This window comes from Haemaphysalis longicornis, unplaced genomic scaffold (genome assembly GCF_048455015.1).
Source record: "Haemaphysalis longicornis isolate Haplotype H1 unplaced genomic scaffold, Haemaphysalis longicornis Haplotype H1 scaffold_4, whole genome shotgun sequence".
In the NCBI taxonomy this organism is placed as follows: domain Eukaryota; kingdom Metazoa; phylum Arthropoda; class Arachnida; order Ixodida; family Ixodidae; genus Haemaphysalis; species Haemaphysalis longicornis.
The window spans coordinates 22,613,839-22,622,304 of record NW_027526361.1 but is presented as its reverse complement, the minus strand read 5'-3'; positions in this window follow the sequence as shown (position 1 = coordinate 22,622,304).

Here is an 8,466-nt window from a genome sequence, read left to right as displayed (position 1 = left end):
TCCGCCCGACGTATCTCCGTTGCGGTAGGCGCAACGAAAAACAATAGTCCCAGTGCGCAGAAAACGAACACGTGAAGGGGTATACTGACACCGGCGTACTTGGCGAACTGCATACGCAGCTTTAACTGAGTACGTAGAAAAGAAGGAAAAAAAGGTGAAGTACACTTATGGTGCAAAAAGCAGCAGGGAAAAAATAAAAAAGGCTGGCAAGGTAGGGGAGAAAAGGCTCGCGTTTCTCGACTGAGCGGGACCGCGTGCAGCGCGCATGCTTATCTCCCGAGGAAGCATGCAGCCTCAGAATTGCATTTGACCAGGGGATGGCTCATTTCCTCGTGATTACTTCTTCTCTCGTGGCGGCCCCCCAAAGAAATGGGACACGCCGAAGGACCGGGTGGCTCCCGCGATCGCTTTCTCCTTTCCTCTCGCTCTGCTCTGCTTTTTTGTTCATCCATCTGATGTGCGGAGAGGGAGCGACATGAACGCGGCCGTGGGCCATCGCTTCCCCCGCACGCCCGGTGGCGGCAGCAGTAGTGGCAGTCGTCATTACTGCGGCCCAGGGAAAGATAAAGTGGAGCGCCTTCCCACGCAATTGATAATTTCGACGTCCACCCTCCCGCCTCCCCCGTCCGAATCCCATCGCTTCCTCTGCCCCCGACACCGACGGCAGACGTGCGGAAGAGATGTGCCCGGGGAACGAAAAACCAAAATGACGAAAGATTAGAGGGAAAGGGGAGAAAATGAGCGAGTGGTGGCGACGAAATGGCCCCCCCATGCAGATAGAGGCGGCGAGGTGTTACCGCGCATTTGTGTATCTGTTAACCGAAACGGCCTCGATGGTGATATGAGAGCCCGGAGAAGGGCTTCGAGGGTTCCTGCGTTTTCGATGCCCGCTCTTCTAGCAGCTTTTCTATGTAGGGATGGCTGATATTTGTTGGTAACAGCATTTTTAATATTTATTTTCGGAGCAATAAAACAGTAATCCACCAGCTCACATATGCGAGCAGTTAGCAGGGCGTGAATTACAAGCGCGTGGACTGCTCGTTAAAGACGTAGGCAAAATAGTTACGCCACACAAATTAGCAGCGGTGCTCATAACCTAACAGCAAAGCACACTATCCAGCTGTTGAGCCTTCCCCCTTCCATTTTCTTTTCTTTTTTTTGAGTGGCTGTATTCTTCCTCGACTTTTCAAACCTTGATTAGCAGTTAATATGAATTATTATGTTGTAAAAGGGTGGTTGAAATGCGAAATTTGTGCGCAGAGCGAACGGCAGTCTTTACGGTCACGGCGCATGGATGCTGCGTCTCAGAAAGTGATCGCGGGATCAGCGAACGCACGGCGGACCGCGCTACTCTGCCGTTATCTCGCAGTGCGTCGCCGACGCCGAGCATGTTGCGGTAAATCGTGTTTGAACCTCCCGCGCAAATGTCATGTGGTTCGGATGAGCCACGCAACGAGGAGGACGCTAAGAACGTCCACCGGTTGCCTCGCTCGTTGTACTGCGTTGAGTGAGTGCGTTGAGACAGCACTCACTCGTGGGTTCCCTCGACGGCAGCGATAGTAAGCCTCTGCGTCGGTGGCGCGAACTGCGTCTCAGGAAGTCAACGTACATCATCGTCGAGTCCACGAAGGCACGCGCTGCTATGGCGTCATCTCGCGGCGCGTCGCCACCGCTAATCATGTCTCACTGCCCTCCCCCTCTCACTTTAGCCCCACGTTCTTCCGCTGTTTTCTTTCGGTCTTCGTTTGCTCGGTCACGACTCCGACGCCGATGTCAAACCACAATAGCGGCCGCCAAAGTGCGGCGCACGAAAACTGTGAAGTCTGATCTTTGATTGCCTCTCTCAAGCGACCACCATTCTTAACTGTTACCATACATTACCACGATTTGGGGCATCCTATCTCAACTATTTAATTTATCATGTTGTTTTATGGTCACCCGTATGGAACATCTTCGATTCAGAACATTTTAACCACAATCCTTTAGACAATTGGCAGGTGGACCAATGTCGGCTTACTGTGCCCAGATATAACTGCTTAGTCAAGTCACCTGCGAAATAAGAAATCTGTGCTCGATTACATTTCAGAATGTCACAAGTCATCCCTGTGAAGATTGCTAAAGAAATGTGAATCACATTTTTGTGGCTGATGTACATAGATCGAATGATGTTTGCTCAGAAGAATGCGTTGAAAGCAGTGCGGAACAATCAAAGTGACGACACATTGGGCCTGGAGCAGAGATGCGAGCAAGAACTTTGGTCGAAGGCTCATTGCGCCAAGCTCAGCTGCCAAGATGACTGGGGTGCCGTCCCTGTCGTGATCCTGGCGAAACACATCGAACCTTCGTATCGAAACTTCAAGCGATGTTTAACTGTTGCTTAGAAGACTTCTCATTTTATTACCGCCATGAAACTTGAAATTTGGTAGCGCTACAGGGGCTTAGCCAGACATTTCGGAGTTGTTATGCGAATTAAAAAAATAAAAAGAAAGCGAGGCTGCGCCGGACGCCCAAAAATATATGCCATTGTTCTGCATGCATAGATGTCGGGGGGTGTTCTGACACCGGAACACCGCCCCCTCCCTGGTTACAGTCCGAGGGACACTATGGTGACTTCGATTGTAATCGACACTGCGCCTCATCTAGACGTGGGCTCACCGGTATTAATTACAGTTCAGCCCTCACGGCAAGCCGCGTCGAAGAGGCGCCTGTCTCTACCTGAGGTCCTAATGCCGCCCCAGGATGGATGGTGCGCGTTAAAGTCTCCAATTAACACGCGCGGTGCCGGTGTGGCTCCGAAGATGTCCGGAGACGATCATTTGTACCAGTGTAAAGACAAGGAATGACACGCTAAAGTACAGACCATATGTATGCCTATATGAGGCTTTTTCTGCTGTTCCGCCATTATCCGGCCGTGCGGTTCCGCCAGCGAAACAGCGGAACGGCCTCGATCGGCTCGCAGCAGGTTGCCGGCGCTGCTCGGTGAATCCGGCGCGAAATGCAGCCGGGCTGTATATGTTGACATGTACAGCATCTGGAGCGGGCACAGGGATCAGACGTTGACGTAGCCCTTGTTTTCAGCTTTATATGAGCAAGAATGTCCTTAAAACTGCACTTTCCGTGCCTGCAGGCGACTTCAGGCGGTTCTTTAGGCTACTTAAACCGCCCCCCAGCCTGGCACGAAATATTTCGGGGGGGGGGGGGGGGGGGCACGGGCCCGGTGTGTCCACCCCTGTCTACGCCCCCTAGAGGTGGTAAGGGAAGTCTGGAAAGGGGTCATAGTACCAGGATCGACTTTCGGAAATTCGATTATCTGCATGAAATAAGAGACCCAAGCGGGCGTGGAGGTAAATCAAAGGGCAGTAGGAAGATTCGCCCTAGGGGCCCACAGCAAAGCTACGAATGAAGCGGTACAGGGGGATATGAGCTGGTCGTCCCTTGAGGCCAGGGAAACGCAAAGCAAGATAAAATTTGAGGAGATCTAGACTTTGTGACATGGAGGACGAAAAATAGGCCGCGAGAGTGTTTAAGTGCCTGTATATGAGGGGCATGGACACGCGGTGGAGACGGGGGAGCAGACAGCTGACCAAGCGGTTCGGAAAGGTGGTAGGGAGAAGTGGGGCATACACAACACTTAACAAGCAGGTAAAGGCCAGGGGTGAGACAGCCCAAACAGATTTGGGAGCAGTTTTCGGAGCAGCAAAATTTCGATTTTGGAGCAGAAGAATCTTGATTTGGAGCAGTTAGGGACATTTAATACATCGTCTTGTGAGCTTAAAAAATCATTATTTCAGTAATTTGCAAGGTCAAGTGCACATTTCAATCAGTTTTGAATACACAGAACACTTAAACAGCCTTACCTGAAAGAATTTTTAAGAGTATCACAAAGTACTAACTGCACTACCTTTTTCCTAACTGGTGATATTGTGTTGCGCCTGCACGCAACACTGACAACAAAACTGCCGTTAACATTAGAGAGTTTTAGCAGTCCGTCTGTTCTGTTGGATACTTTGTTACCGGGTTGACGGGACCGGTCTGCGCCTGCGCGCGCGGAAGGGCGAGGAGGCGCGGGCAACTAATCCCCCTACGGCTACGAATGCCCAAGTGCCCAGACGAGTCCCGGTGAGCACGTTAACTACGTATACACGACGGAACAGACGGACTGCTAAAACTCTTATCAAATTTAAGGGCTCCGCAATTGTGGCGTTTTTTTTTGCTGTTTTAATGCTAAAATTATTGTTTTTGTAATCCCGGGCTGTGTTGTACGAACGACTGTAGTCACGGCAACAGTTGAGCAGCTTCGAGCTAACGGTCGCATAGCCCAACCAGCCTACCCGTTTCAGTCCCCGGGGCGCAGGTTCACCCTCTGGTCATTTGAGTAGCGTTCATGTTTAGCCACCTAGATTTTGGTATTAAATTTCACTTTGCATACATCAAGTGTTATAGTCGCGTTCTATGGCAACCGTGTAGTGTAGTCCTGCAGCTATTGGGCGCTGCCTGAACAGGTCGCGGCGCCGCAGCACAGCCCGCAACTTTCGTGTCGACCGTTCCATCCCCGAGGCTCGCGATCGCGCTTCGAAGCACAGCAACACCTCAACATTTTACAACAGCACAACAAGCCAAAAAATTCACTTCACGAACCCGATTATAGACGCGCGCACCGCGTTTCGCCCTCAAGGACAAACCACGCCGCAGTCGTAGGCCCCACATTTCAATGAACTTTTTTTAGAGCCGCCCAACTTCCCGTAATCTGGCACCAATCTCAAACCGTATCCTTGAGTTAACGTCACTGTTCAGAGCCACAACAGATAGAATGGATAGACTGAAACTCAGCTGATAGCGTAAAATAAACCAGGGAAAATATCGGCGATACGCACTGAGCGCGTTGGTAGCAGCCAGATCAGGCGGCGGCCATGTTTGTTGCCACAGCGATGCCTAATCGACAAGGCCGTTTCTGCGAACCCGGACGGAAAGCGAATCGAGTTTTAGAAGCTATCGCTTGCTTCGTTTCAGTCTTTCTATTTGTGCCATTTCTGTGTTTGCGATTGACCGACGATAAAAGCGGTGACCGCAGGATGCGGGAGGCTTTTGTCCCCGCCGAAACTGACATGAGCATCAAAATACGTGCCGTTGAGGCTCTTCTGGAGCAGTTTGGCGCAATTTTCGCCATTTTCGTGCTTTTGGAGCAGCTTGGCGCAGGAAAATGGAATTGTATCAGAAAGGCGCAATATGCGCAGCTGTCTCACCCCTGAAAGGCAGCAGAGACCACGAAGTGAGATTATAGGACAGAGAAACTAGAAATCAGGAAGAAAGCTTTCTATGGCAATACGAGAGGCAGTGCGCAGTGCTTTTTGAAGCACGGGCTCTTCAAAGAACTCGGGCATACACAGGCAGCAGGACGAAACATGCGGCATAAATCGGGAAGCCATACATCATATATCAGGGACTGCAAAGCGATACGACCACGACCGGCTAAATATAGCCGGTCGTGGATACGACCGCCGCAAGGGGGGGGTCGACGTTGGCGGAGGTTGTGGGATTCGGGGTGGCGGGCAGCCTCAACTTCAGGGCCATAGAGGTGACGAAGAGGAGGCTGCAATGGGGTACTGAAGTAGGGAAGGCATGGGTAACGCAGGGGGCGGAAAAAAAGTGGAAGGGGGCGATAGGAGTTTAAAACAGGGAGGGGGAGCTGGGGTGAAGCAAATTTATTCGGTTAGCTAAAATTAGGGCAACTAAGTGGAATAAAAGAGGCAAGTCGGTTGCTGACGACCGACGTCCCGATCCAAAGGAGAGCCACTAATCACCACCACCACCACCACCACCACCACCACCATCATCATCATCATCATCAGGAAAGCTAACAAAGGCTACGGGGCCTTGCAGTTCCACCTGAGGGAGGGGAGAAGGAAATGACCTTTCGAGGCCCTCCTTACGGTGAGCTAGGCGTGCTCAGTGGGCAGACTGTTGACAACAATGTAGCCTCCACAGACATGTACTTCGATCCGTAGCATCATCCGCGATAAGTTCATTGGACGCTCCTAGTCTTAGTTCTGTCTGTGTACTGTTTTTCCGTTCAATGGACCTCTCCTGGGGTACGTCACGCGGAGGCCGTGACATCACGGAAAGCGCACGTGCTGGGTGTGGCCGGGAGGGTGGTTGGCAAAACATTCGGACCGGCGCGCGGGGCGTATGCAGTGAGGCTGCATTAGACGCGCGCAAAAGTGGAGTTTTTGTTTATGTGTTCGCTTTTCTGATGCCGGTGGGCTGCTGTGCTCTTGGCTACGCAAATCTTGCGAGCAGAATCAGCGGCATCAGACTTTTCGGAGTCACCAAAGAGGTAAATTCGGCGTGTATTGTGGATGCGCGCAATGTGCCGAAGAGGCTGGCAGCCAAAGCAGCGACATGGTCTGCTCTTACTCATAGCAAGATTTCCCATTCTCGAAATTCTGCTGTTCTCCAAAGCGCATTCATACCGGCTACATTGGCAGTCCGCGCTGATTCGTGCCATGAAATGATGCTGCTTACCAACCATCTGCTATCATGCAGCACCAGCAGAAATTTGGTCAAGTGAAATAGTGCCGGGGGTGGGGGCAGAGGGAAATTTTCTTGCTGCGAAATAATCTCATGTTTTGAGGAGGTAGAGTAGTGTATTAAAAACACAGTGAATGCCTAACCTTCTTGGCGACGCGAAATAAATGTTTCGACGAGGGATTCGCGATAGCCGCCTGCCGCCAGATCGACAACGACAAGTGTGGTCTTATGGGGGGATCTGTTCAAGACGAATGAAATTCATTGCTTGTAAGTGAAATAAATTTTTACCTTGATCAATTATATTCTGCCTTGAGGATGCGGCAAAACAGAGATGCTTGCCGTGCTCACATGTAGCATCGTGCCTTCGGCGCGAGATGGGCCGCTCACGCGACTCGAAAAAACTCGAAAAATGCGTTTGCCCTAAGCGAACAAACTCAGTGAATGTATTCTTTTGTTGCGGCCTCCCGACGCTGGCGTATGCAGCGGGCGTACAAGGACACTAACTTTAACTATCATGAAATAATGACTACCGAAAATTATTTCAGTGCGCTGTCGCAAACTATACGCACTAACCATATGTGGCTGCTATGTTACTCTCACAATGACGATGAACCATTTCGCGATTTCACTGTGGAAAAAGGTAACAAAACAATCGGTCAATCAGTAGAGAATGACATCATCGCGATATTTTTATTGGAATAATTTTTGGCTTCTGCTCTTCATATTTTTGTTTTGCTGCTCATTATGCTTTTTAATTCTTTCATGCTTTACCTTTCCTTTTTCCCCTCGACATGAAATCGTGTGTATGGTACTGCCTCCGGGTGACGCAAAGGGACCAAGAACAGGTAGCGTATACGCTGCCTGAGGCACCGCGCTTAGCTTAAGCGGACCTCGAAAGCAACAGTAAGTGAGCTTTCCTTGGTATGTGTAAGAACACAAAGATTCTTAAAAAAAAAAAAAACATCCTTGGAATGCGTCACAACAGCACCAACCTTCAGAATGACTCGTTTAGGCTGTTCTGTCGCGCACTGATTATCCGAAAGCGTCGCCCTTCAGTTGACCTTACGGTAAAGGAAAGTTTTTCGGAGGTTGTAGATGCGGAAAGCGACATGGAGGTGCGACGGCCGCAGCTAGGATAGCTAGACCACCACCTGCAATGTAGGCGGCCAGTGACGGCCCGAACCAACGGCACATCGTTCCTTTCGGGCGCCGCGCGGCCAGGCCGGGCCGTCGGCGCAGGCGCGTTCTGCCAACCGCCACCGCACTTCGCGGCCGCCAGCAGGCGCCACCCGTCGCGCACGTGCGCTTCGTGACGTCACGGTGTTTACATACAGGGAGAGGCCCATTACTCTGCATCCACCAGCAGTTCGTCCTACAGGTAACCGTACTTTGTTTGATGTTACTGTCGTATCCGAAGACACATTTCTCGATCTTGTCGACGTTTTAGCGGTGCGATCACATGCAGGACCGTAGCTACCGACAATCGCACGCGAATGCCAGGTGGTTGGAACCCACCCTCTCTGTTTGAAGTCGCATCAAGTGCCGTTGGGACTTTGTGGACCGCGAATTTCTTTGCACCTGGAATCAGCATCAGCAGGAATCCCCGCTGCTACGCACGCGGCTCGACTGCTGCAACGTGGAGGTGCCACTTGCCGTGCGGTGCCACTTGCCGAGAGGGGAGAAGGGAGTGTCCTTTCAGGACCCCCTTCACGGCGGATTAGGCGCCCTCAGTGAGCGCACCATTGATAACAATGTAGCCTCCACAGTGCTGCAGCTAGCTTGTGAGATGAACTATAGGTACGGGACATTCGCTTTGTCTGCTCGTCATCTCCACGATACCCGTTGGCCCCTGCTAACGCCGCAGACCTCATCAGCGACTCCCGTCCTTTCCCCCGTCGTTCTCCTTCGCACTTCAACACCGCTTCGCTGCGCCTCTCA